This window comes from Halichoeres trimaculatus, unplaced genomic scaffold (genome assembly GCF_033239565.1).
Source record: "Halichoeres trimaculatus isolate MK-OKI-2021-1 unplaced genomic scaffold, fHalTri1.1 fHalTri1_scaffold_7, whole genome shotgun sequence".
NCBI lineage: Eukaryota > Metazoa > Chordata > Actinopteri > Labriformes > Labridae > Halichoeres > Halichoeres trimaculatus.
The window spans coordinates 6,921,111-6,943,415 of NW_027437185.1; the positions used below are offsets into that span (position 1 = coordinate 6,921,111).

Sequence of the window (22,305 nt, forward strand, 5' to 3'; positions counted from 1 at the left end):
TTTGGGACTTTCTCTGGCCTCTGGAATCGACCCAATGCAGGGAAAACAGCCGCTCCAGCAGGACGGATTCCCGTTTCCATGGCACATCAACACAACCAGGGGCCAAGTGCGGTGGGGAACGCGAAAAGCCCAGGACCTGTCTCAGAAGCATGACCAAACGGTGCTCTACTGCTTGAGTGGGCAAGATCATTTCAGGAAGCCTCGTGACTCAGCACAAAGTATTTGCTGACTCAAAGCGCAGCATTTCTTTCTGTCCATCCAGCCCACGTCCAGTGTCTCAAGTTTCTTCACACCAGGCCTTCTTGTCTGGTAGGGCAGCAAAGCAAAGCAAAGCAAAGTAAAATCAAGTCTCCTGGAGAATGCGGGCATCGATCCCGCTACCTCTCGCATGCTAAGCGAGCGCTCTACCATTTGAGCTAATTCCCCACAGTGCATGTGCTGTCCAGGCAGTGTGGCAAAATGCCAGTGAGCTTCAAGCTTCCTTGTGTTGTGGTGAAGAGAAAAGAAGAGAGGAGAAGAGAAAAGAAAAAATAAAAGCCACGTGGGTTGCTCTGAATTTGCAGGGCCCTCGTTGACGAGGTGGCCGAGTGGTTAAGGCGATGGACTGCTAATCCATTGTGCTCTGCACGCGTGGGTTCGAATCCCATCCTCGTCGCGCAGACTTTATGCTGGCGTGTCAACAGAAGAGCTGGGTGCTTGATGCCCGCTGGCTTTTCTGGAGCCCATCCGCACCACCTGTGGAATCTTCCACTCTTGCGCTGTTGTAGGAGCACTGTCTTCTGCCAAACAACCGACCAGCCTCTACTTTGCAAGTTAACAGGAGCTAAGGCAGGTCAGAAATGGGGGCCGCTGTGTTCCTTGAGCTCTACCGCACCAGTCTGTTTGTAGGCCTCTTTTGATCTTCCCCTTCTCAGTGAAAAAAAGAAAATCACACAGCAGCAGCAAGGCGGGTGGCCCAGAGCCTCTAGAGAGCAGAGCAGAGTGGCGCAGCGGAAGCGTGCTGGGCCCATAACCCAGAGGTCGATGGATCGAAACCATCCTCTGCTATCTGAGTGGGCAGCCTCCACTTTGGCTCCGTGCCGTGTCCTTTGAGTCAGACCCCGTCAATTGTGTTTTGCACATGACAGGCAACGGTGCTGCAGCTGAATGAACTTTGATTGCAGCTACTTGCAACCTCTGCCGCTACTTGCAACCTCCTGCTCAGCAGTGAAACATCTCAAGATACTCTGCGCAACAGTCCCCCTGCACGCAGGAGGGTAGTGTGGCCGAGTGGTCTAAGGCGCTGGATTTAGGCTCCAGTCTCTCAGGAGGCGTGGGTTCAAATCCCACCACTGCCATTTGACCGCCCTAACTGTCTCCACAGGGCACTGGCTTTGCCAGTGTACACTCTTGGCCCGAGAACTGCGGTGCCTCCTGATATCACCTACAGTAAGAGAGAGCAGATTCATTGGACAAGAGCTAATCGAAGCCAAGTCCCTTGATCCCAGAGTCAAGGACACTGGGGTGATTGGTGTACACTGCAGCCATGCCGATGGTCCCCAGTCAGAGTGTGTCACAAAAGCTCTGGAACCTCGGGAAATGTGCCACAAGCTAGTTGAACAACTTGCGGTGAACTTTTTCCCCTGGCTCATGCAAGTACAAGTCAAAACTGAGCTGATGAAAAGCTTAAGCCAATAAGCTTTTTGCTCCATGATTTGCCTGGGCAAAATCAATGTTTGACCCCCCCCGTGTTGACCCAAGCTCCAAGTTCCCGCTCACTGATGAAACTTCCCAAGACAGCCTGCCCCACACTCCTCCCAGGCCTAGTTTGGCGGCGCAAGGTAGTGTGGCCGAGTGGTCTAAGGCGCTGGATTAAGGCTCCAGTCTCTCAGGAGGCGTGGGTTCAAATCCCACCACTGCCATGAGGCCTTCTCCTTGGGAGATGACCTGTCCAAAAATTTGCCCTCTTCAAAAGGTCAGCACTTGGACCGTTTCAGGCTTCTCTCCAGCAGCGCAACCTTTTGGCTCCTCAGTGTCTGGCAGGACAGCAGAGGGAGAGAGAGTCAGGGACAGGGCACACCATGCTAGGGCTGATCAAATTGTGACTGCTGCCACCTTTTTGGGACTTTCTCTGGCCTCTGGAATCGACCCAATGCAGGGAAAACAGCCGCTCCAGCAGGACGGATTCCCGTTTCCATGGCACATCAACACAACCAGGGGCCAAGTGCGGTGGGGAACGCGAAAAGCCCAGGACCTGTCTCAGAAGCATGACCAAACGGTGCTCTACTGCTTGAGTGGGCAAGATCATTTCAGGAAGCCTCGTGACTCAGCACAAAGTATTTGCTGACTCAAAGCGCAGCATTTCTTTCTGTCCATCCAGCCCACGTCCAGTGTCTCAAGTTTCTTCACACCAGGCCTTCTTGTCTGGTAGGGCAGCAAAGCAAAGCAAAGCAAAGTAAAATCAAGTCTCCTGGAGAATGCGGGCATCGATCCCGCTACCTCTCGCATGCTAAGCGAGCGCTCTACCATTTGAGCTAATTCCCCACAGTGCATGTGCTGTCCAGGCAGTGTGGCAAAATGCCAGTGAGCTTCAAGCTTCCTTGTGTTGTGGTGAAGAGAAAAGAAGAGAGGAGAAGAGAAAAGAAAAAATAAAAGCCACGTGGGTTGCTCTGAATTTGCAGGGCCCTCGTTGACGAGGTGGCCGAGTGGTTAAGGCGATGGACTGCTAATCCATTGTGCTCTGCACGCGTGGGTTCGAATCCCATCCTCGTCGCGCAGACTTTATGCTGGCGTGTCAACAGAAGAGCTGGGTGCTTGATGCCCGCTGGCTTTTCTGGAGCCCATCCGCACCACCTGTGGAATCTTCCACTCTTGCGCTGTTGTAGGAGCACTGTCTTCTGCCAAACAACCGACCAGCCTCTACTTTGCAAGTTAACAGGAGCTAAGGCAGGTCAGAAATGGGGGCCGCTGTGTTCCTTGAGCTCTACCGCACCAGTCTGTTTGTAGGCCTCTTTTGATCTTCCCCTTCTCAGTGAAAAAAAGAAAATCACACAGCAGCAGCAAGGCGGGTGGCCCAGAGCCTCTAGAGAGCAGAGCAGAGTGGCGCAGCGGAAGCGTGCTGGGCCCATAACCCAGAGGTCGATGGATCGAAACCATCCTCTGCTATCTGAGTGGGCAGCCTCCACTTTGGCTCCGTGCCGTGTCCTTTGAGTCAGACCCCGTCAATTGTGTTTTGCACATGACAGGCAACGGTGCTGCAGCTGAATGAACTTTGATTGCAGCTACTTGCAACCTCTGCCGCTACTTGCAACCTCCTGCTCAGCAGTGAAACATCTCAAGATACTCTGCGCAACAGTCCCCCTGCACGCAGGAGGGTAGTGTGGCCGAGTGGTCTAAGGCGCTGGATTTAGGCTCCAGTCTCTCAGGAGGCGTGGGTTCAAATCCCACCACTGCCATTTGACCGCCCTAACTGTCTCCACAGGGCACTGGCTTTGCCAGTGTACACTCTTGGCCCGAGAACTGCGGTGCCTCCTGATATCACCTACAGTAAGAGAGAGCAGATTCATTGGACAAGAGCTAATCGAAGCCAAGTCCCTTGATCCCAGAGTCAAGGACACTGGGGTGATTGGTGTACACTGCAGCCATGCCGATGGTCCCCAGTCAGAGTGTGTCACAAAAGCTCTGGAACCTCGGGAAATGTGCCACAAGCTAGTTGAACAACTTGCGGTGAACTTTTTCCCCTGGCTCATGCAAGTACAAGTCAAAACTGAGCTGATGAAAAGCTTAAGCCAATAAGCTTTTTGCTCCATGATTTGCCTGGGCAAAATCAATGTTTGACCCCCCCCGTGTTGACCCAAGCTCCAAGTTCCCGCTCACTGATGAAACTTCCCAAGACAGCCTGCCCCACACTCCTCCCAGGCCTAGTTTGGCGGCGCAAGGTAGTGTGGCCGAGTGGTCTAAGGCGCTGGATTAAGGCTCCAGTCTCTCAGGAGGCGTGGGTTCAAATCCCACCACTGCCATGAGGCCTTCTCCTTGGGAGATGACCTGTCCAAAAATTTGCCCTCTTCAAAAGGTCAGCACTTGGACCGTTTCAGGCTTCTCTCCAGCAGCGCAACCTTTTGGCTCCTCAGTGTCTGGCAGGACAGCAGAGGGAGAGAGAGTCAGGGACAGGGCACACCATGCTAGGGCTGATCAAATTGTGACTGCTGCCACCTTTTTGGGACTTTCTCTGGCCTCTGGAATCGACCCAATGCAGGGAAAACAGCTGCTCCAGCAGGACGGATACCCGTTTCCATGGCACATCAACACAACCAGGGGCCAAGTGCGGTGGGGAACGCGAAAAGCCCAGGACCTGTCTCAGAAGCATGACCAAACGGTGCTCTACTGCTTGAGTGGGCAAGATCATTTCAGGAAGCCTCGTGACTCAGCACAAAGTATTTGCTGACTCAAAGCGCAGCATTTCTTTCTGTCCATCCAGCCCACGTCCAGTGTCTCAAGTTTCTTCACACCAGGCCTTCTTGTCTGGTAGGGCAGCAAAGCAAAGCAAAGCAAAGTAAAATCAAGTCTCCTGGAGAATGCGGGCATCGATCCCGCTACCTCTCGCATGCTAAGCGAGCGCTCTACCATTTGAGCTAATTCCCCACAGTGCATGTGCTGTCCAGGCAGTGTGGCAAAATGCCAGTGAGCTTCAAGCTTCCTTGTGTTGTGGTGAAGAGAAAAGAAGAGAGGAGAAGAGAAAAGAAAAAATAAAAGCCACGTGCGTTGCTCTGAATTTGCAGGGCCCTCGTTGACGAGGTGGCCGAGTGGTTAAGGCGATGGACTGCTAATCCATTGTGCTCTGCACGCGTGGGTTCGAATCCCATCCTCGTCGCGCTGACTTTATGCTGGCGTGTCAACAGAAGAGCTGGGTGCTTGATGCCCGCTGGCTTTTCTGGAGCCCATCCGCACCACCTGTGGAATCTTCCACTCGTGCGCTGTTGTAGGAGCACTGTCTTCTGCCAAACAACCGACCAGCCTCTACTTTGCAAGTTAACAGGAGCTAAGGCAGGTCAGAAATGGGGGCCGCTGTGTTCCTTGAGCTCTACCGCACCAGTCTGTTTGTAGGCCTCTTTTGATCTTCCCCTTCTCAGTGAAAAAAAGAAAATCACACAGCAGCAGCAAGGCGGGTGGCCCAGAGCCTCTAGAGAGCAGAGCAGAGTGGCGCAGCGGAAGCGTGCTGGGCCCATAACCCAGAGGTCGATGGATCGAAACCATCCTCTGCTATCTGAGTGGGCAGCCTCCACTTTGGCTCCGTGCCGTGTCCTTTGAGTCAGACCCCGTCAATTGTGTTTTGCACATGACAGGCAACGGTGCTGCAGCTGAATGAACTTTGATTGCAGCTACTTGCAACCTCTGCCGCTACTTGCAACCATCTCAGCAGTGAAACATCTCAAGATACTCTGCGCAACAGTCCCCCTGCACGCAGGAGGGTAGTGTGGCCGAGTGGTCTAAGGCGCTGGATTTAGGCTCCAGTCTCTCAGGAGGCGTGGGTTCAAATCCCACCACTGCCATTTGACCGCCCTAACTGTCTCCACAGGGCACTGGCTTTGCCAGTGTACACTCTTGGCCCGAGAACTGCGGTGCCTCCTGATATCACCTACAGTAAGAGAGAGCAGATTCATTGGACAAGAGCTAATCGAAGCCAAGTCCCTTGATCCCAGAGTCAAGGACACTGGGGTGATTGGTGTACACTGCAGCCATGCCGATGGTCCCCAGTCAGAGTGTGTCACAAAAGCTCTGGAACCTCGGGAAATGTGCCACAAGCTAGTTGAACAACTTGCGGTGAACTTTTTCCCCTGGCTCATGCAAGTACAAGTCAAAACTGAGCTGATGAAAAGCTTAAGCCAATAAGCTTTTTGCTCCATGATTTGCCTGGGCAAAATCAATGTTTGACCCCCCCGTGTTGACCCAAGCTCCAAGTTCCCGCTCACTGATGAAACTTCCCAAGACAGCCTGCCCCACACTCCTCCCAGGCCTAGTTTGGCGGCGCAAGGTAGTGTGGCCGAGTGGTCTAAGGCGCTGGATTAAGGCTCCAGTCTCTCAGGAGGCGTGGGTTCAAATCCCACCACTGCCATGAGGCCTTCTCCTTGGGAGATGACCTGTCCAAAAATTTGCCCTCTTCAAAAGGTCAGCACTTGGACCGTTTCAGGCTTCTCTCCAGCAGCGCCACCTTTTGGCTCCTCAGTGTCTGGCAGGACAGCAGAGGGAGAGAGAGTCAGGGACAGGGCACACCATGCTAGGGCTGAACAAATTGTGACTGCTGCCACCTTTTTGGGACTTTCTCTGGCCTCTGGAATCGACCCAATGCAGGGAAAACAGCCGCTCCAGCAGGACGGATTCCCGTTTCCATGGCACATCAACACAACCAGGGGCCAAGTGCGGTGGGGAACGCAAAAAGCCCAGGACCTGTCTCAGAAGCATGACCAAACGGTGCTCTACTGCTTGAGTGGGCAAGATCATTTCAGGAAGCCTCGTGACTCAGCACAAAGTATTTGCTGACTCAAAGCGCAGCATTTCTTTCTGTCCATCCAGCCCACGTCCAGTGTCTCAAGTTTCTTCACACCAGGCCTTCTTGTCTGGTAGGGCAGCAAAGCAAAGCAAAGCAAAGTAAAATCAAGTCTCCTGGAGAATGCGGGCATCGATCCCGCTACCTCTCGCATGCTAAGCGAGCGCTCTACCATTTGAGCTAATTCCCCACAGTGCATGTGCTGTCCAGGCAGTGTGGCAAAATGCCAGTGAGCTTCAAGCTTCCTTGTGTTGTGGTGAAGAGAAAAGAAGAGAGGAGAAGAGAAAAGAAAAAATAAAAGCCACGTGCGTTGCTCTGAATTTGCAGGGCCCTCGTTGACGAGGTGGCCGAGTGGTTAAGGCGATGGACTGCTAATCCATTGTGCTCTGCACGCGTGGGTTCGAATCCCATCCTCGTCGCGCAGACTTTATGCTGGCGTGTCAACAGATGAGCTGGGTGCTAGATTCCCGCTGGCTTTTCTGGAGCCCATCCGCACCACCTGTGGAATCTTCCACTCTTGCGCTGTTGTAGGAGCACTGTCTTCTGCCAAACAACCGGCCAGCCTCTTCTTTGCAAGTTAACAGGAGCTAAGGCAGGTCAGAAATGGGGGCCGCTGTGTTCCTTGAGCTCTACCGCACCAGTCTGTTTGTAGGCCTCTTTTGATCTTCCCCTTCTCAGTGAAAAAAAGAAAATCACACAGCAGCAGCAAGGCGGGTGGCCCAGAGCCTCTAGAGAGCAGAGCAGAGTGGCGCAGCGGAAGCGTGCTGGGCCCATAACCCAGAGGTCGATGGATCGAAACCATCCTCTGCTATCTGAATGGGCAGCCTCCACTTTGGCTCCGTGCCGTATCCTTTGAGTCAGACCCCGTCAATTGTGTTTTGCACATGACAGGCAACGGTGCTTCAGCTGAATGAACTTTGATTGCAGCTACTTGCAACCTCTGCCGCTACTTGCAACCTCCTGCTCAGTAGTGAAACATCTCAAGATACTCTGCGCAACAGTCCCCCTGCACGCAGGAGGGTAGTGTGGCCGAGTGGTCTAAGGCGCTGGATTTAGGCTCCAGTCTCTCAGGAGGCGTGGCTTCAAATCCCACCACTGCCATTTGACCGCCCTAACTGTCTCCACAGGGCACTGGCTTTGCCAGTGTACACTCTTGGCCCGAGAACTGCGGTGCCTCCTGATATCACCTACAGTAAGAGAGAGCAGATTCATTGGACAAGAGCTAATCGAAGCCAAGTCCCTTGATCCCAGAGTCAAGGACACTGGGGTGATTGGTGTACACTGCAGCCATGCCGATGGTCCCCAGTCAGAGTGTGTCACAAAAGCTCTGGAACCTCGGGAAATGTGCCACAAGCTAGTTGAACAACTTGCGGTGAACTTTTTCCCCTGGCTCATGCAAGTACAAGTCAAAACTGAGCTGATGAAAAGCTTAAGCCAATAAGCTTTTTGCTCCATGATTTGCCTGGGCAAAATCAATGTTTGACCCCCCCGTGTTGACCCAAGCTCCAAGTTCCCGCTCACTGATGAAACTTCCCAAGACAGCCTGCCCCACACTCCTCCCAGGCCTACTTTGGCGGCGCAAGGTAGTGTGGCCGAGTGGTCTAAGGCGCTGGATTAAGGCTCCAGTCTCTCAGGAGGCGTGGGTTCAAATCCCACCACTGCCATGAGGCCTTCTCCTTGGGAGATGACCTGTCCAAAAATTTGCCCTCTTCAAAAGGTCAGCACTTGGACCGTTTCAGGCTTCTCTCCAGCAGCGCAACCTTTTGGCTCCTCAGTGTCTGGCAGGACAGCAGAGGGAGAGAGAGTCAGGGACAGGGCACACCATGCTAGGGCTGATCAAATTGTGACTGCTGCCACCTTTTTGGGACTTTCTCTGGCCTCTGGAATCGACCCAATGCAGGGAAAACAGCCGCTCCAGCAGGACGGATTCCCGTTTCCATGGCACATCAACACAACCAGGGGCCAAGTGCGGTGGGGAACGCGAAAAGCCCAGGACCTGTCTCAGAAGCATGACCAAACGGTGCTCTACTGCTTGAGTGGGCAAGATCATTTCAGGAAGCCTCGTGACTCAGCACAAAGTATTTGCTGACTCAAAGCGCAGCATTTCTTTCTGTCCATCCAGCCCACGTCCAGTGTCTCAAGTTTCTTCACACCAGGCCTTCTTGTCTGGTAGGGCAGCAAAGCAAAGTAAAATCAAGTCTCCTGGAGAATGCGGGCATCGATCCCGCTACCTCTCGCATGCTAAGCGAGCGCTCTACCATTTGAGCTAATTCCCCACAGTGCATGTGCTGTCCAGGCAGTGTGGCAAAATGCCAGTGAGCTTCAAGCTTCCTTGTGTTGTGGTGAAGAGAAAAGAAGAGAGGAGAAGAGAAAAGAAAAAATAAAAGCCACGTGCGTTGCTCTGAATTTGCAGGGCCCTCGTTGACGAGGTGGCCGAGTGGTTAAGGCGATGGACTGCTAATCCATTGTGCTCTGCACGCGTGGGTTCGAATCCCATCCTCGTCGCGCAGACTTTATGCTGGCGTGTCAACAGAAGAGCTGGGTGCTTGATGCCCGCTGGCTTTTCTGGAGCCCATCCGCACCACCTGTGGAATCTTCCACTCTTGCGCTGTTGTAGGAGCACTGTCTTCTGCCAAACAACCGGCCAGCCTCTACTTTGCAAGTTAACAGGAGCTAAGGCAGGTCAGAAATGGGGGCCGCTGTGTTCCTTGAGCTCTACCGCACCAGTCTGTTTGTAGGCCTCTTTTGATCTTCCCCTTCTCAGTGAAAAAAAGAAAATCACACAGCAGCAGCAAGGCGGGTGGCCCAGAGCCTCTAGAGAGCAGAGCAGAGTGGCGCAGCGGAAGCGTGCTGGGCCCATAACCCAGAGGTCGATGGATCGAAACCATCCTCTGCTATCTGAGTGGGCAGCCTCCACTTTGGCTCCGTGCCGTGTCCTTTGAGTCAGACCCCGTCAATTGTGTTTTGCACATGACAGGCAACGGTGCTGCAGCTGAATGAACTTTGATTGCAGCTACTTGCAACCTCTGCCGCTACTTGCAACCTCCTGCTCAGCAGTGAAACATCTCAAGATACTCTGCGCAACAGTCCCCCTGCACGCAGGAGGGTAGTGTGGCCGAGTGGTCTAAGGCGCTGGATTTAGGCTCCAGTCTCTCAGGAGGCGTGGGTTCAAATCCCACCACTGCCATTTGACCGCCCTAACTGTCTCCACAGGGCACTGGCTTTGCCAGTGTACACTCTTGGCCCGAGAACTGCGGTGCCTCCTGATATCACCTACAGTAAGAGAGAGCAGATTCATTGGACAAGAGCTAATCGAAGCCAAGTCCCTTGATCCCAGAGTCAAGGACACTGGGGTGATTGGTGTACACTGCAGCCATGCCGATTGTCCCCAGTCAGAGTGTGTCACAAAAGCTCTGGAACCTCGGGAAATGTGCCACAAGCTAGTTGAACAACTTGCGGTGAACTTTTTCCCCTGGCTCATGCAGGTACAAGTCAAAACTGAGCTGATGAAAAGCTTAAGCCAATAAGCTTTTTGCTCCATGATTTGCCTGGGCAAAATCAATGTTTGACCCCCCCGTGTTGACCCAAGCTCCAAGTTCCCGCTCACTGATGAAACTTCCCAAGACAGCCTGCCCCACACTCCTCCCAGGCCTACTTTGGCGGCGCAAGGTAGTGTGGCCGAGTGGTCTAAGGCGCTGGATTAAGGCTCCAGTCTCTCAGGAGGCGTGGGTTCAAATCCCACCACTGCCATGAGGCCTTCTCCTTGGGAGATGACCTGTCCAAAAATTTGCCCTCTTCAAAAGGTCAGCACTTGGACCGTTTCAGGCTTCTCTCCAGCAGCGCAACCTTTTGGCTCCTCAGTGTCTGGCAGGACAGCAGAGGGAGAGAGAGTCAGGGACAGGGCACACCATGCTAGGGCTGATCAAATTGTGACTGCTGCCACCTTTTTGGGACTTTCTCTGGCCTCTGGAATCGACCCAATGCAGGGAAAACAGCCGCTCCAGCAGGACGGATTCCCGTTTCCATGGCACATCAACACAACCAGGGGCCAAGTGCGGTGGGGAACGCGAAAAGCCCAGGACCTGTCTCAGAAGCATGACCAAACGGTGCTCTACTGCTTGAGTGGGCAAGATCATTTCAGGAAGCCTCGTGACTCAGCACAAAGTATTTGCTGACTCAAAGCGCAGCATTTCTTTCTGTCCATCCAGCCCACGTCCAGTGTCTCAAGTTTCTTCACACCAGGCCTTCTTGTCTGGTAGGGCAGCAAAGCAAAGCAAAGCAAAGTAAAATCAAGTCTCCTGGAGAATGCGGGCATCGATCCCGCTACCTCTCGCATGCTAAGCGAGCGCTCTACCATTTGAGCTAATTCCCCACAGTGCATGTGCTGTCCAGGCAGTGTGGCAAAATGCCAGTGAGCTTCAAGCTTCCTTGTGTTGTGGTGAAGAGAAAAGAAGAGAGGAGAAGAGAAAAGAAAAAATAAAAGCCACGTGCGTTGCTCTGAATTTGCAGGGCCCTCGTTGACGAGGTGGCCGAGTGGTTAAGGCGATGGACTGCTAATCCATTGTGCTCTGCACGCGTGGGTTCGAATCCCATCCTCGTCGCGCAGACTTTATGCTGGCGTGTCAACAGAAGAGCTGGGTGCTTGATGCCCGCTGGCTTTTCTGGAGCCCATCCGCACCACCTGTGGAATCTTCCACTCTTGCGCTGTTGTAGGAGCACTGTCTTCTGCCAAACAACCGGCCAGCCTCTACTTTGCAAGTTAACAGGAGCTAAGGCAGGTCAGAAATGGGGGCCGCTGTGTTCCTTGAGCTCTACCGCACCAGTCTGTTTGTAGGCCTCTTTTGATCTTCCCCTTCTCAGTGAAAAAAAGAAAATCACACAGCAGCAGCAAGGCGGGTGGCCCAGAGCCTCTAGAGAGCAGAGCAGAGTGGCGCAGCGGAAGCGTGCTGGGCCCATAACCCAGAGGTCGATGGATCGAAACCATCCTCTGCTATCTGAGTGGGCAGCCTCCACTTTGGCTCCGTGCCGTGTCCTTTGAGTCAGACCCCGTCAATTGTGTTTTGCACATGACAGGCAACGGTGCTGCAGCTGAATGAACTTTGATTGCAGCTACTTGCAACCTCTGCCGCTACTTGCAACCTCCTGCTCAGCAGTGAAACATCTCAAGATACTCTGCGCAACAGTCCCCCTGCACGCAGGAGGGTAGTGTGGCCGAGTGGTCTAAGGCGCTGGATTTAGGCTCCAGTCTCTCAGGAGGCGTGGGTTCAAATCCCACCACTGCCATTTGACCGCCCTAACTGTCTCCACAGGGCACTGGCTTTGCCAGTGTACACTCTTGGCCCGAGAACTGCGGTGCCTCCTGATATCACCTACAGTAAGAGAGAGCAGATTCATTGGACAAGAGCTAATCGAAGCCAAGTCCCTTGATCCCAGAGTCAAGGACACTGGGGTGATTGGTGTACACTGCAGCCATGCCGATGGTCCCCAGTCAGAGTGTGTCACAAAAGCTCTGGAACCTCGGGAAATGTGCCACAAGCTAGTTGAACAACTTGCGGTGAACTTTTTCCCCTGGCTCATGCAGGTACAAGTCAAAACTGAGCTGATGAAAAGCTTAAGCCAATAAGCTTTTTGCTCCATGATTTGCCTGGGCAAAATCAATGTTTGACCCCCCCGTGTTGACCCAAGCTCCAAGTTCCCGCTCACTGATGAAACTTCCCAAGACAGCCTGCCCCACACTCCTCCCAGGCCTACTTTGGCGGCGCAAGGTAGTGTGGCCGAGTGGTCTAAGGCGCTGGATTAAGGCTCCAGTCTCTCAGGAGGCGTGGGTTCAAATCCCACCACTGCCATGAGGCCTTCTCCTTGGGAGATGACCTGTCCAAAAATTTGCCCTCTTCAAAAGGTCAGCACTTGGACCGTTTCAGGCTTCTCTCCAGCAGCGCAACCTTTTGGCTCCTCAGTGTCTGGCAGGACAGCAGAGGGAGAGAGAGTCAGGGACAGGGCACACCATGCTAGGGCTGATCAAATTGTGACTGCTGCCACCTTTTTGGGACTTTCTCTGGCCTCTGGAATCGACCCAATGCAGGGAAAACAGCCGCTCCAGCAGGACGGATTCCCGTTTCCATGGCACATCAACACAACCAGGGGCCAAGTGCGGTGGGGAACGCGAAAAGCCCAGGACCTGTCTCAGAAGCATGACCAAACGGTGCTCTACTGCTTGAGTGGGCAAGATCATTTCAGGAAGCCTCGTGACTCAGCACAAAGTATTTGCTGACTCAAAGCGCAGCATTTCTTTCTGTCCATCCAGCCCACGTCCAGTGTCTCAAGTTTCTTCACACCAGGCCTTCTTGTCTGGTAGGGCAGCAAAGCAAAGTAAAATCAAGTCTCCTGGAGAATGCGGGCATCGATCCCGCTACCTCTCGCATGCTAAGCGAGCGCTCTACCATTTGAGCTAATTCCCCACAGTGCATGTGCTGTCCAGGCAGTGTGGCAAAATGCCAGTGAGCTTCAAGCTTCCTTGTGTTGTGGTGAAGAGAAAAGAAGAGAGGAGAAGAGAAAAGAAAAAATAAAAGCCACGTGCGTTGCTCTGAATTTGCAGGGCCCTCGTTGACGAGGTGGCCGAGTGGTTAAGGCGATGGACTGCTAATCCATTGTGCTCTGCACGCGTGGGTTCGAATCCCATCCTCGTCGCGCAGACTTTATGCTGGCGTGTCAACAGAAGAGCTGGGTGCTTGATGCCCGCTGGCTTTTCTGGAGCCCATCCGCACCACCTGTGGAATCTTCCACTCTTGCGCTGTTGTAGGAGCACTGTCTTCTGCCAAACAACCGGCCAGCCTCTACTTTGCAAGTTAACAGGAGCTAAGGCAGGTCAGAAATGGGGGCCGCTGTGTTCCTTGAGCTCTACCGCACCAGTCTGTTTGTAGGCCTCTTTTGATCTTCCCCTTCTCAGTGAAAAAAAGAAAATCACACAGCAGCAGCAAGGCGGGTGGCCCAGAGCCTCTAGAGAGCAGAGCAGAGTGGCGCAGCGGAAGCGTGCTGGGCCCATAACCCAGAGGTCGATGGATCGAAACCATCCTCTGCTATCTGAGTGGGCAGCCTCCACTTTGGCTCCGTGCCGTGTCCTTTGAGTCAGACCCCGTCAATTGTGTTTTGCACATGACAGGCAACGGTGCTGCAGCTGAATGAACTTTGATTGCAGCTACTTGCAACCTCTGCCGCTACTTGCAACCTCCTGCTCAGCAGTGAAACATCTCAAGATACTCTGCGCAACAGTCCCCCTGCACGCAGGAGGGTAGTGTGGCCGAGTGGTCTAAGGCGCTGGATTTAGGCTCCAGTCTCTCAGGAGGCGTGGGTTCAAATCCCACCACTGCCATTTGACCGCCCTAACTGTCTCCACAGGGCACTGGCTTTGCCAGTGTACACTCTTGGCCCGAGAACTGCGGTGCCTCCTGATATCACCTACAGTAAGAGAGAGCAGATTCATTGGACAAGAGCTAATCGAAGCCAAGTCCCTTGATCCCAGAGTCAAGGACACTGGGGTGATTGGTGTACACTGCAGCCATGCCGATTGTCCCCAGTCAGAGTGTGTCACAAAAGCTCTGGAACCTCGGGAAATGTGCCACAAGCTAGTTGAACAACTTGCGGTGAACTTTTTCCCCTGGCTCATGCAGGTACAAGTCAAAACTGAGCTGATGAAAAGCTTAAGCCAATAAGCTTTTTGCTCCATGATTTGCCTGGGCAAAATCAATGTTTGACCCCCCCGTGTTGACCCAAGCTCCAAGTTCCCGCTCACTGATGAAACTTCCCAAGACAGCCTGCCCCACACTCCTCCCAGGCCTAGTTTGGCGGCGCAAGGTAGTGTGGCCGAGTGGTCTAAGGCGCTGGATTAAGGCTCCAGTCTCTCAGGAGGCGTGGGTTCAAATCCCACCACTGCCATGAGGCCTTCTCCTTGGGAGATGACCTGTCCAAAAATTTGCCCTCTTCAAAAGGTCAGCACTTGGACCGTTTCAGGCTTCTCTCCAGCAGCGCAACCTTTTGGCTCCTCAGTGTCTGGCAGGACAGCAGAGGGAGAGAGAGTCAGGGACAGGGCACACCATGCTAGGGCTGATCAAATTGTGACTGCTGCCACCTTTTTGGGACTTTCTCTGGCCTCTGGAATCGACCCAATGCAGGGAAAACAGCCGCTCCAGCAGGACGGATTCCCGTTTCCATGGCACATCAACACAACCAGGGGCCAAGTGCGGTGGGGAACGCGAAAAGCCCAGGACCTGTCTCAGAAGCATGACCAAACGGTGCTCTACTGCTTGAGTGGGCAAGATCATTTCAGGAAGCCTCGTGACTCAGCACAAAGTATTTGCTGACTCAAAGCGCAGCATTTCTTTCTGTCCATCCAGCCCACGTCCAGTGTCTCAAGTTTCTTCACACCAGGCCTTCTTGTCTGGTAGGGCAGCAAAGCAAAGCAAAGCAAAGTAAAATCAAGTCTCCTGGAGAATGCGGGCATCGATCCCGCTACCTCTCGCATGCTAAGCGAGCGCTCTACCATTTGAGCTAATTCCCCACAGTGCATGTGCTGTCCAGGCAGTGTGGCAAAATGCCAGTGAGCTTCAAGCTTCCTTGTGTTGTGGTGAAGAGAAAAGAAGAGAGGAGAAGAGAAAAGAAAAAATAAAAGCCACGTGCGTTGCTCTGAATTTGCAGGGCCCTCGTTGACGAGGTGGCCGAGTGGTTAAGGCGATGGACTGCTAATCCATTGTGCTCTGCACGCGTGGGTTCGAATCCCATCCTCGTCGCGCAGACTTTATGCTGGCGTGTCAACAGAAGAGCTGGGTGCTTGATGCCCGCTGGCTTTTCTGGAGCCCATCCGCACCACCTGTGGAATCTTCCACTCTTGCGCTGTTGTAGGAGCACTGTCTTCTGCCAAACAACCGGCCAGCCTCTACTTTGCAAGTTAACAGGAGCTAAGGCAGGTCAGAAATGGGGGCCGCTGTGTTCCTTGAGCTCTACCGCACCAGTCTGTTTGTAGGCCTCTTTTGATCTTCCCCTTCTCAGTGAAAAAAAGAAAATCACACAGCAGCAGCAAGGCGGGTGGCCCAGAGCCTCTAGAGAGCAGAGCAGAGTGGCGCAGCGGAAGCGTGCTGGGCCCATAACCCAGAGGTCGATGGATCGAAACCATCCTCTGCTATCTGAGTGGGCAGCCTCCACTTTGGCTCCGTGCCGTGTCCTTTGAGTCAGACCCCGTCAATTGTGTTTTGCACATGACAGGCAACGGTGCTGCAGCTGAATGAACTTTGATTGCAGCTACTTGCAACCTCTGCCGCTACTTGCAACCTCCTGCTCAGCAGTGAAACATCTCAAGATACTCTGCGCAACAGTCCCCCTGCACGCAGGAGGGTAGTGTGGCCGAGTGGTCTAAGGCGCTGGATTTAGGCTCCAGTCTCTCAGGAGGCGTGGGTTCAAATCCCACCACTGCCATTTGACCGCCCTAACTGTCTCCACAGGGCACTGGCTTTGCCAGTGTACACTCTTGGCCCGAGAACTGCGGTGCCTCCTGATATCACCTACAGTAAGAGAGAGCAGATTCATTGGACAAGAGCTAATCGAAGCCAAGTCCCTTGATCCCAGAGTCAAGGACACTGGGGTGATTGGTGTACACTGCAGCCATGCCGATGGTCCCCAGTCAGAGTGTGTCACAAAAGCTCTGGAACCTCGGGAAATGTGCCACAAGCTAGTTGAACAACTTGCGGTGAACTTTTTCCCCTGGCTCATGCAAGTACAAGTCAAAACTGAGCTGATGAAAAGCTTAAGCCAATACGCTTTTTGCTCCATGATTTGCCTGGGCAAAATCAATGTTTGACCCCCCCGTGTTGACCCAAGCTCCAAGTTCCCGCTCACTGATGAAACTTCCCAAGACAGCCTGCCCCACACTCCTCCCAGGCCTACTTTGGCGGCGCAAGGTAGTGTGGCCGAGTGGTCTAAGGCGCTGGATTAAGGCTCCAGTCTCTCAGGAGGCGTGGGTTCAAATCCCACCACTGCCATGAGGCCTTCTCCTTGGGAGATGACCTGTCCAAAAATTTGCCCTCTTCAAAAGGTCAGCACTTGGACCGTTTCAGGCTTCTCTCCAGCAGCGCCACCTTTTGGCTCCTCAGTGTCTGGCAGGACAGCAGAGGGAGAGAGAGTCAGGGACAGGGCACACCATGCTAGGGCTGAACAAATTGTGACTGCTGCCACCTTTTTGGGACTTTCTCTGGCCTCTGGAATCGACCCAATGCAGGGAAAACAGCCGCTCCAGCAGGACGGATTCCCGTTTCCATGGCACATCAACACAACCAGGGGCCAAGTGCGGTGGGGAACGCAAAAAGCCCAGGACCTGTCTCAGAAGCATGACCAAACGGTGCTCTACTGCTTGAGTGGGCAAGATCATTTCAGGAAGCCTCGTGACTCAGCACAAAGTATTTGCTGACTCAAAGCGCAGCATTTCTTTCTGTCCATCCAGCCCACGTCCAGTGTCTCAAGTTTCTTCACACCAGGCCTTCTTGTCTGGTAGGGCAGCAAAGCAAAGCAAAGCAAAGTAAAATCAAGTCTCCTGGAGAATGCGGGCATCGATCCCGCTACCTCTCGCATGCTAAGCGAGCGCTCTACCATTTGAGCTAATTCCCCACAGTGCATGTGCTGTCCAGGCAGTGTGGCAAAATGCCAGTGAGCTTCAAGCTTCCTTGTGTTGTGGTGAAGAGAAAAGAAGAGAGGAGAAGAGAAAAGAAAAAATAAAAGCCACGTGCGTTGCTCTGAATTTGCAGGGCCCTCGTTGACGAGGTGGCCGAGTGGTTAAGGCGATGGACTGCTAATCCATTGTGCTCTGCACGCGTGGGTTCGAATCCCATCCTCGTCGCGCAGACTTTATGCTGGCGTGTCAACAGAAGAGCTGGGTGCTTGATGCCCGCTGGCTTTTCTGGAGCCCATCCGCACCACCTGTGGAATCTTCCACTCTTGCGCTGTTGTAGGAGCACTGTCTTCTGCCAAACAACCGGCCAGCCTCTACTTTGCAAGTTAACAGGAGCTAAGGCAGGTCAGAAATGGGGGCCGCTGTGTTCCTTGAGCTCTACCGCACCAGTCTGTTTGTAGGCCTCTTTTGATCTTCCCCTTCTCAGTGAAAAAAAGAAAATCACACAGCAGCAGCAAGGCGGGTGGCCCAGAGCCTCTAGAGAGCAGAGCAGAGTGGCGCAGCGGAAGCGTGCTGGGCCCATAACCCAGAGGTCGATGGATCGAAACCATCCTCTGCTATCTGAGTGGGCAGCCTCCACTTTGGCTCCGTGCCGTGTCCTTTGAGTCAGACCCCGTCAATTGTGTTTTGCACATGACAGGCAACGGTGCTGCAGCTGAATGAACTTTGATTGCAGCTACTTGCAACCTCTGCCGCTACTTGCAACCTCCTGCTCAGCAGTGAAACATCTCAAGATACTCTGCGCAACAGTCCCCCTGCACGCAGGAGGGTAGTGTGGCCGAGTGGTCTAAGGCGCTGGATTTAGGCTCCAGTCTCTCAGGAGGCGTGGGTTCAAATCCCACCACTGCCATTTGACCGCCCTAACTGTCTCCACAGGGCACTGGCTTTGCCAGTGTACACTCTTGGCCCGAGAACTGCGGTGCCTCCTGATATCACCTACAGTAAGAGAGAGCAGATTCATTGGACAAGAGCTAATCGAAGCCAAGTCCCTTGATCCCAGAGTCAAGGACACTGGGGTGATTGGTGTACACTGCAGCCATGCCGATTGTCCCCAGTCAGAGTGTGTCACAAAAGCTCTGGAACCTCGGGAAATGTGCCACAAGCTAGTTGAACAACTTGCGGTGAACTTTTTCCCCTGGCTCATGCAGGTACAAGTCAAAACTGAGCTGATGAAAAGCTTAAGCCAATAAGCTTTTTGCTCCATGATTTGCCTGGGCAAAATCAATGTTTGACCCCCCCGTGTTGACCCAAGCTCCAAGTTCCCGCTCACTGATGAAACTTCCCAAGACAGCCTGCCCCACACTCCTCCCAGGCCTAGTTTGGCGGCGCAAGGTAGTGTGGCCGAGTGGTCTAAGGCGCTGGATTAAGGCTCCAGTCTCTCAGGAGGCGTGGGTTCAAATCCCACCACTGCCATGAGGCCTTCTCCTTGGGAGATGACCTGTCCAAAAATTTGCCCTCTTCAAAAGGTCAGCACTTGGACCGTTTCAGGCTTCTCTCCAGCAGCGCAACCTTTTGGCTCCTCAGTGTCTGGCAGGACAGCAGAGGGAGAGAGAGTCAGGGACAGGGCACACCATGCTAAGGCTGATCAAATTGTGACTGCTGCCACCTTTTTGGGACTTTCTCTGGCCTCTGGAATCGACCCAATGCAGGGAAAACAGCCGCTCCAGCAGGACGGATTCCCGTTTCCATGGCACATCAACACAACCAGGGGCCAAGTGCGGTGGGGAACGCGAAAAGCCCAGGACCTGTCTCAGAAGCATGACCAAACGGTGCTCTACTGCTTGAGTGGGCAAGATCATTTCAGGAAGCCTCGTGACTCAGCACAAAGTATTTGCTGACTCAAAGCGCAGCATTTCTTTCTGTCCATCCAGCCCACGTCCAGTGTCTCAAGTTTCTTCACACCAGGCCTTCTTGTCTGGTAGGGCAGCAAAGCAAAGCAAAGCAAAGTAAAATCAAGTCTCCTGGAGAATGCGGGCATCGATCCCGCTACCTCTCGCATGCTAAGCGAGCGCTCTACCATTTGAGCTAATTCCCCACAGTGCATGTGCTGTCCAGGCAGTGTGGCAAAATGCCAGTGAGCTTCAAGCTTCCTTGTGTTGTGGTGAAGAGAAAAGAAGAGAGGAGAAGAGAAAAGAAAAAATAAAAGCCACGTGCGTTGCTCTGAATTTGCAGGGCCCTCGTTGACGAGGTGGCCGAGTGGTTAAGGCGATGGACTGCTAATCCATTGTGCTCTGCACGCGTGGGTTCGAATCCCATCCTCGTCGCGCAGACTTTATGCTGGCGTGTCAACAGAAGAGCTGGGTGCTTGATGCCCGCTGGCTTTTCTGGAGCCCATCCGCACCACCTGTGGAATCTTCCACTCTTGCGCTGTTGTAGGAGCACTGTCTTCTGCCAAACAACCGGCCAGCCTCTACTTTGCAAGTTAACAGGAGCTAAGGCAGGTCAGAAATGGGGGCCGCTGTGTTCCTTGAGCTCTACCGCACCAGTCTGTTTGTAGGCCTCTTTTGATCTTCCCCTTCTCAGTGAAAAAAAGAAAATCACACAGCAGCAGCAAGGCGGGTGGCCCAGAGCCTCTAGAGAGCAGAGCAGAGTGGCGCAGCGGAAGCGTGCTGGGCCCATAACCCAGAGGTCGATGGATCGAAACCATCCTCTGCTATCTGAGTGGGCAGCCTCCACTTTGGCTCCGTGCCGTGTCCTTTGAGTCAGACCCCGTCAATTGTGTTTTGCACATGACAGGCAACGGTGCTGCAGCTGAATGAACTTTGATTGCAGCTACTTGCAACCTCTGCCGCTACTTGCAACCTCCTGCTCAGCAGTGAAACATCTCAAGATACTCTGCGCAACAGTCCCCCTGCACGCAGGAGGGTAGTGTGGCCGAGTGGTCTAAGGCGCTGGATTTAGGCTCCAGTCTCTCAGGAGGCGTGGGTTCAAATCCCACCACTGCCATTTGACCGCCCTAACTGTCTCCACAGGGCACTGGCTTTGCCAGTGTACACTCTTGGCCCGAGAACTGCGGTGCCTCCTGATATCACCTACAGTAAGAGAGAGCAGATTCATTGGACAAGAGCTAATCGAAGCCAAGTCCCTTGATCCCAGAGTCAAGGACACTGGGGTGATTGGTGTACACTGCAGCCATGCCGATTGTCCCCAGTCAGAGTGTGTCACAAAAGCTCTGGAACCTCGGGAAATGTGCCACAAGCTAGTTGAACAACTTGCGGTGAACTTTTTCCCCTGGCTCATGCAGGTACAAGTCAAAACTGAGCTGATGAAAAGCTTAAGCCAATAAGCTTTTTGCTCCATGATTTGCCTGGGCAAAATCAATGTTTGACCCCCCCGTGTTGACCCAAGCTCCAAGTTCCCGCTCACTGATGAAACTTCCCAAGACAGCCTGCCCCACACTCCTCCCAGGCCTAGTTTGGCGGCGCAAGGTAGTGTGGCCGAGTGGTCTAAGGCGCTGGATTAAGGCTCCAGTCTCTCAGGAGGCGTGGGTTCAAATCCCACCACTGCCATGAGGCCTTCTCCTTGGGAGATGACCTGTCCAAAAATTTGCCCTCTTCAAAAGGTCAGCACTTGGACCGTTTCAGGCTTCTCTCCAGCAGCGCAACCTTTTGGCTCCTCAGTGTCTGGCAGGACAGCAGAGGGAGAGAGAGTCAGGGACAGGGCACACCATGCTAAGGCTGATCAAATTGTGACTGCTGCCACCTTTTTGGGACTTTCTCTGGCCTCTGGAATCGACCCAATGCAGGGAAAACAGCCGCTCCAGCAGGACGGATTCCCGTTTCCATGGCACATCAACACAACCAGGGGCCAAGTGCGGTGGGGAACGCGAAAAGCCCAGGACCTGTCTCAGAAGCATGACCAAACGGTGCTCTACTGCTTGAGTGGGCAAGATCATTTCAGGAAGCCTCGTGACTCAGCACAAAGTATTTGCTGACTCAAAGCGCAGCATTTCTTTCTGTCCATCCAGCCCACGTCCAGTGTCTCAAGTTTCTTCACACCAGGCCTTCTTGTCTGGTAGGGCAGCAAAGCAAAGCAAAGCAAAGTAAAATCAAGTCTCCTGGAGAATGCGGGCATCGATCCCGCTACCTCTCGCATGCTAAGCGAGCGCTCTACCATTTGAGCTAATTCCCCACAGTGCATGTGCTGTCCAGGCAGTGTGGCAAAATGCCAGTGAGCTTCAAGCTTCCTTGTGTTGTGGTGAAGAGAAAAGAAGAGAGGAGAAGAGAAAAGAAAAAATAAAAGCCACGTGCGTTGCTCTGAATTTGCAGGGCCCTCGTTGACGAGGTGGCCGAGTGGTTAAGGCGATGGACTGCTAATCCATTGTGCTCTGCACGCGTGGGTTCGAATCCCATCCTCGTCGCGCAGACTTTATGCTGGCGTGTCAACAGATGAGCTGGGTGCTAGATTCCCGCTGGCTTTTCTGGAGCCCATCCGCACCACCTGTGGAATCTTCCACTCTTGCGCTGTTGTAGGAGCACTGTCTTCTGCCAAACAACCGGCCAGCCTCTTCTTTGCAAGTTAACAGGAGCTAAGGCAGGTCAGAAATGGGGGCCGCTGTGTTCCTTGAGCTCTACCGCACCAGTCTGTTTGTAGGCCTCTTTTGATCTTCCCCTTCTCAGTGAAAAAAAGAAAATCACACAGCAGCAGCAAGGCGGGTGGCCCAGAGCCTCTAGAGAGCAGAGCAGAGTGGCGCAGCGGAAGCGTGCTGGGCCCATAACCCAGAGGTCGATGGATCGAAACCATCCTCTGCTATCTGAATGGGCAGCCTCCACTTTGGCTCCGTGCCGTATCCTTTGAGTCAGACCCCGTCAATTGTGTTTTGCACATGACAGGCAACGGTGCTTCAGCTGAATGAACTTTGATTGCAGCTACTTGCAACCTCTGCCGCTACTTGCAACCTCCTGCTCAGTAGTGAAACATCTCAAGATACTCTGCGCAACAGTCCCCCTGCACGCAGGAGGGTAGTGTGGCCGAGTGGTCTAAGGCGCTGGATTTAGGCTCCAGTCTCTCAGGAGGCGTGGGTTCAAATCCCACCACTGCCATTTGACCGCCCTAACTGTCTCCACAGGGC

At 53.5% G+C, this 22,305-nt stretch overlaps 54 non-coding genes across 54 annotated transcripts; 43 read left to right on the top strand and 11 right to left on the bottom strand.

Moving 5' to 3' along the window:
- Positions 1-353: 353 nt before the first annotated feature.
- trnaa-agc (transfer RNA alanine (anticodon AGC)) lies at positions 354-426 on the bottom strand. The gene has a single exon. It is a non-coding gene; the product is annotated as a tRNA-Ala (tRNA).
- A 147-nt stretch (positions 427-573) lies between these two features.
- trnas-gcu (transfer RNA serine (anticodon GCU)) lies at positions 574-655 on the top strand. Its single transcript has one exon. It is a non-coding gene; the product is annotated as a tRNA-Ser (tRNA).
- A 320-nt stretch (positions 656-975) lies between these two features.
- Positions 976-1,047, top strand: trnam-cau (transfer RNA methionine (anticodon CAU)). Its single transcript has one exon. It is a non-coding gene; the product is annotated as a tRNA-Met (tRNA).
- A 208-nt stretch (positions 1,048-1,255) lies between these two features.
- trnal-uag (transfer RNA leucine (anticodon UAG)) lies at positions 1,256-1,337 on the top strand. Its single transcript has one exon. It is a non-coding gene; the product is annotated as a tRNA-Leu (tRNA).
- Positions 1,338-1,819: 482 nt separating this feature from the next.
- trnal-aag (transfer RNA leucine (anticodon AAG)) lies at positions 1,820-1,901 on the top strand. Its single transcript has one exon. It is a non-coding gene; the product is annotated as a tRNA-Leu (tRNA).
- A 549-nt stretch (positions 1,902-2,450) lies between these two features.
- On the bottom strand, positions 2,451-2,523 carry trnaa-agc (transfer RNA alanine (anticodon AGC)). The gene has a single exon. It is a non-coding gene; the product is annotated as a tRNA-Ala (tRNA).
- A 147-nt stretch (positions 2,524-2,670) lies between these two features.
- trnas-gcu (transfer RNA serine (anticodon GCU)) lies at positions 2,671-2,752 on the top strand. Its single transcript has one exon. It is a non-coding gene; the product is annotated as a tRNA-Ser (tRNA).
- Positions 2,753-3,072: 320 nt separating this feature from the next.
- Positions 3,073-3,144, top strand: trnam-cau (transfer RNA methionine (anticodon CAU)). Its single transcript has one exon. It is a non-coding gene; the product is annotated as a tRNA-Met (tRNA).
- A 208-nt stretch (positions 3,145-3,352) lies between these two features.
- trnal-uag (transfer RNA leucine (anticodon UAG)) lies at positions 3,353-3,434 on the top strand. The gene has a single exon. It is a non-coding gene; the product is annotated as a tRNA-Leu (tRNA).
- Positions 3,435-3,916: 482 nt separating this feature from the next.
- On the top strand, positions 3,917-3,998 carry trnal-aag (transfer RNA leucine (anticodon AAG)). The gene has a single exon. It is a non-coding gene; the product is annotated as a tRNA-Leu (tRNA).
- A 549-nt stretch (positions 3,999-4,547) lies between these two features.
- trnaa-agc (transfer RNA alanine (anticodon AGC)) lies at positions 4,548-4,620 on the bottom strand. The gene has a single exon. It is a non-coding gene; the product is annotated as a tRNA-Ala (tRNA).
- Positions 4,621-4,767: 147 nt separating this feature from the next.
- On the top strand, positions 4,768-4,849 carry trnas-gcu (transfer RNA serine (anticodon GCU)). The gene has a single exon. It is a non-coding gene; the product is annotated as a tRNA-Ser (tRNA).
- A 320-nt stretch (positions 4,850-5,169) lies between these two features.
- Positions 5,170-5,241, top strand: trnam-cau (transfer RNA methionine (anticodon CAU)). Its single transcript has one exon. It is a non-coding gene; the product is annotated as a tRNA-Met (tRNA).
- A 205-nt stretch (positions 5,242-5,446) lies between these two features.
- trnal-uag (transfer RNA leucine (anticodon UAG)) lies at positions 5,447-5,528 on the top strand. Its single transcript has one exon. It is a non-coding gene; the product is annotated as a tRNA-Leu (tRNA).
- A 481-nt stretch (positions 5,529-6,009) lies between these two features.
- On the top strand, positions 6,010-6,091 carry trnal-aag (transfer RNA leucine (anticodon AAG)). The gene has a single exon. It is a non-coding gene; the product is annotated as a tRNA-Leu (tRNA).
- Positions 6,092-6,640: 549 nt separating this feature from the next.
- trnaa-agc (transfer RNA alanine (anticodon AGC)) lies at positions 6,641-6,713 on the bottom strand. The gene has a single exon. It is a non-coding gene; the product is annotated as a tRNA-Ala (tRNA).
- A 147-nt stretch (positions 6,714-6,860) lies between these two features.
- On the top strand, positions 6,861-6,942 carry trnas-gcu (transfer RNA serine (anticodon GCU)). Its single transcript has one exon. It is a non-coding gene; the product is annotated as a tRNA-Ser (tRNA).
- A 320-nt stretch (positions 6,943-7,262) lies between these two features.
- Positions 7,263-7,334, top strand: trnam-cau (transfer RNA methionine (anticodon CAU)). Its single transcript has one exon. It is a non-coding gene; the product is annotated as a tRNA-Met (tRNA).
- Positions 7,335-7,542: 208 nt separating this feature from the next.
- On the top strand, positions 7,543-7,624 carry trnal-uag (transfer RNA leucine (anticodon UAG)). The gene has a single exon. It is a non-coding gene; the product is annotated as a tRNA-Leu (tRNA).
- A 481-nt stretch (positions 7,625-8,105) lies between these two features.
- On the top strand, positions 8,106-8,187 carry trnal-aag (transfer RNA leucine (anticodon AAG)). The gene has a single exon. It is a non-coding gene; the product is annotated as a tRNA-Leu (tRNA).
- A 539-nt stretch (positions 8,188-8,726) lies between these two features.
- Positions 8,727-8,799, bottom strand: trnaa-agc (transfer RNA alanine (anticodon AGC)). The gene has a single exon. It is a non-coding gene; the product is annotated as a tRNA-Ala (tRNA).
- A 147-nt stretch (positions 8,800-8,946) lies between these two features.
- Positions 8,947-9,028, top strand: trnas-gcu (transfer RNA serine (anticodon GCU)). Its single transcript has one exon. It is a non-coding gene; the product is annotated as a tRNA-Ser (tRNA).
- Positions 9,029-9,348: 320 nt separating this feature from the next.
- On the top strand, positions 9,349-9,420 carry trnam-cau (transfer RNA methionine (anticodon CAU)). Its single transcript has one exon. It is a non-coding gene; the product is annotated as a tRNA-Met (tRNA).
- Positions 9,421-9,628: 208 nt separating this feature from the next.
- Positions 9,629-9,710, top strand: trnal-uag (transfer RNA leucine (anticodon UAG)). The gene has a single exon. It is a non-coding gene; the product is annotated as a tRNA-Leu (tRNA).
- Positions 9,711-10,191: 481 nt separating this feature from the next.
- Positions 10,192-10,273, top strand: trnal-aag (transfer RNA leucine (anticodon AAG)). Its single transcript has one exon. It is a non-coding gene; the product is annotated as a tRNA-Leu (tRNA).
- A 549-nt stretch (positions 10,274-10,822) lies between these two features.
- trnaa-agc (transfer RNA alanine (anticodon AGC)) lies at positions 10,823-10,895 on the bottom strand. The gene has a single exon. It is a non-coding gene; the product is annotated as a tRNA-Ala (tRNA).
- A 147-nt stretch (positions 10,896-11,042) lies between these two features.
- trnas-gcu (transfer RNA serine (anticodon GCU)) lies at positions 11,043-11,124 on the top strand. The gene has a single exon. It is a non-coding gene; the product is annotated as a tRNA-Ser (tRNA).
- Positions 11,125-11,444: 320 nt separating this feature from the next.
- On the top strand, positions 11,445-11,516 carry trnam-cau (transfer RNA methionine (anticodon CAU)). Its single transcript has one exon. It is a non-coding gene; the product is annotated as a tRNA-Met (tRNA).
- A 208-nt stretch (positions 11,517-11,724) lies between these two features.
- On the top strand, positions 11,725-11,806 carry trnal-uag (transfer RNA leucine (anticodon UAG)). The gene has a single exon. It is a non-coding gene; the product is annotated as a tRNA-Leu (tRNA).
- Positions 11,807-12,287: 481 nt separating this feature from the next.
- trnal-aag (transfer RNA leucine (anticodon AAG)) lies at positions 12,288-12,369 on the top strand. Its single transcript has one exon. It is a non-coding gene; the product is annotated as a tRNA-Leu (tRNA).
- A 539-nt stretch (positions 12,370-12,908) lies between these two features.
- Positions 12,909-12,981, bottom strand: trnaa-agc (transfer RNA alanine (anticodon AGC)). The gene has a single exon. It is a non-coding gene; the product is annotated as a tRNA-Ala (tRNA).
- Positions 12,982-13,128: 147 nt separating this feature from the next.
- Positions 13,129-13,210, top strand: trnas-gcu (transfer RNA serine (anticodon GCU)). Its single transcript has one exon. It is a non-coding gene; the product is annotated as a tRNA-Ser (tRNA).
- A 320-nt stretch (positions 13,211-13,530) lies between these two features.
- Positions 13,531-13,602, top strand: trnam-cau (transfer RNA methionine (anticodon CAU)). Its single transcript has one exon. It is a non-coding gene; the product is annotated as a tRNA-Met (tRNA).
- A 208-nt stretch (positions 13,603-13,810) lies between these two features.
- Positions 13,811-13,892, top strand: trnal-uag (transfer RNA leucine (anticodon UAG)). The gene has a single exon. It is a non-coding gene; the product is annotated as a tRNA-Leu (tRNA).
- Positions 13,893-14,373: 481 nt separating this feature from the next.
- Positions 14,374-14,455, top strand: trnal-aag (transfer RNA leucine (anticodon AAG)). The gene has a single exon. It is a non-coding gene; the product is annotated as a tRNA-Leu (tRNA).
- A 549-nt stretch (positions 14,456-15,004) lies between these two features.
- trnaa-agc (transfer RNA alanine (anticodon AGC)) lies at positions 15,005-15,077 on the bottom strand. The gene has a single exon. It is a non-coding gene; the product is annotated as a tRNA-Ala (tRNA).
- Positions 15,078-15,224: 147 nt separating this feature from the next.
- Positions 15,225-15,306, top strand: trnas-gcu (transfer RNA serine (anticodon GCU)). Its single transcript has one exon. It is a non-coding gene; the product is annotated as a tRNA-Ser (tRNA).
- A 320-nt stretch (positions 15,307-15,626) lies between these two features.
- On the top strand, positions 15,627-15,698 carry trnam-cau (transfer RNA methionine (anticodon CAU)). Its single transcript has one exon. It is a non-coding gene; the product is annotated as a tRNA-Met (tRNA).
- A 208-nt stretch (positions 15,699-15,906) lies between these two features.
- trnal-uag (transfer RNA leucine (anticodon UAG)) lies at positions 15,907-15,988 on the top strand. Its single transcript has one exon. It is a non-coding gene; the product is annotated as a tRNA-Leu (tRNA).
- Positions 15,989-16,469: 481 nt separating this feature from the next.
- Positions 16,470-16,551, top strand: trnal-aag (transfer RNA leucine (anticodon AAG)). The gene has a single exon. It is a non-coding gene; the product is annotated as a tRNA-Leu (tRNA).
- A 549-nt stretch (positions 16,552-17,100) lies between these two features.
- On the bottom strand, positions 17,101-17,173 carry trnaa-agc (transfer RNA alanine (anticodon AGC)). Its single transcript has one exon. It is a non-coding gene; the product is annotated as a tRNA-Ala (tRNA).
- A 147-nt stretch (positions 17,174-17,320) lies between these two features.
- trnas-gcu (transfer RNA serine (anticodon GCU)) lies at positions 17,321-17,402 on the top strand. The gene has a single exon. It is a non-coding gene; the product is annotated as a tRNA-Ser (tRNA).
- A 320-nt stretch (positions 17,403-17,722) lies between these two features.
- Positions 17,723-17,794, top strand: trnam-cau (transfer RNA methionine (anticodon CAU)). Its single transcript has one exon. It is a non-coding gene; the product is annotated as a tRNA-Met (tRNA).
- A 208-nt stretch (positions 17,795-18,002) lies between these two features.
- Positions 18,003-18,084, top strand: trnal-uag (transfer RNA leucine (anticodon UAG)). The gene has a single exon. It is a non-coding gene; the product is annotated as a tRNA-Leu (tRNA).
- Positions 18,085-18,565: 481 nt separating this feature from the next.
- On the top strand, positions 18,566-18,647 carry trnal-aag (transfer RNA leucine (anticodon AAG)). Its single transcript has one exon. It is a non-coding gene; the product is annotated as a tRNA-Leu (tRNA).
- Positions 18,648-19,196: 549 nt separating this feature from the next.
- trnaa-agc (transfer RNA alanine (anticodon AGC)) lies at positions 19,197-19,269 on the bottom strand. The gene has a single exon. It is a non-coding gene; the product is annotated as a tRNA-Ala (tRNA).
- Positions 19,270-19,416: 147 nt separating this feature from the next.
- Positions 19,417-19,498, top strand: trnas-gcu (transfer RNA serine (anticodon GCU)). The gene has a single exon. It is a non-coding gene; the product is annotated as a tRNA-Ser (tRNA).
- Positions 19,499-19,818: 320 nt separating this feature from the next.
- Positions 19,819-19,890, top strand: trnam-cau (transfer RNA methionine (anticodon CAU)). Its single transcript has one exon. It is a non-coding gene; the product is annotated as a tRNA-Met (tRNA).
- A 208-nt stretch (positions 19,891-20,098) lies between these two features.
- trnal-uag (transfer RNA leucine (anticodon UAG)) lies at positions 20,099-20,180 on the top strand. Its single transcript has one exon. It is a non-coding gene; the product is annotated as a tRNA-Leu (tRNA).
- Positions 20,181-20,661: 481 nt separating this feature from the next.
- On the top strand, positions 20,662-20,743 carry trnal-aag (transfer RNA leucine (anticodon AAG)). Its single transcript has one exon. It is a non-coding gene; the product is annotated as a tRNA-Leu (tRNA).
- A 549-nt stretch (positions 20,744-21,292) lies between these two features.
- Positions 21,293-21,365, bottom strand: trnaa-agc (transfer RNA alanine (anticodon AGC)). The gene has a single exon. It is a non-coding gene; the product is annotated as a tRNA-Ala (tRNA).
- A 147-nt stretch (positions 21,366-21,512) lies between these two features.
- On the top strand, positions 21,513-21,594 carry trnas-gcu (transfer RNA serine (anticodon GCU)). The gene has a single exon. It is a non-coding gene; the product is annotated as a tRNA-Ser (tRNA).
- Positions 21,595-21,914: 320 nt separating this feature from the next.
- trnam-cau (transfer RNA methionine (anticodon CAU)) lies at positions 21,915-21,986 on the top strand. Its single transcript has one exon. It is a non-coding gene; the product is annotated as a tRNA-Met (tRNA).
- A 208-nt stretch (positions 21,987-22,194) lies between these two features.
- On the top strand, positions 22,195-22,276 carry trnal-uag (transfer RNA leucine (anticodon UAG)). Its single transcript has one exon. It is a non-coding gene; the product is annotated as a tRNA-Leu (tRNA).
- Positions 22,277-22,305: the final 29 nt, after the last annotated feature.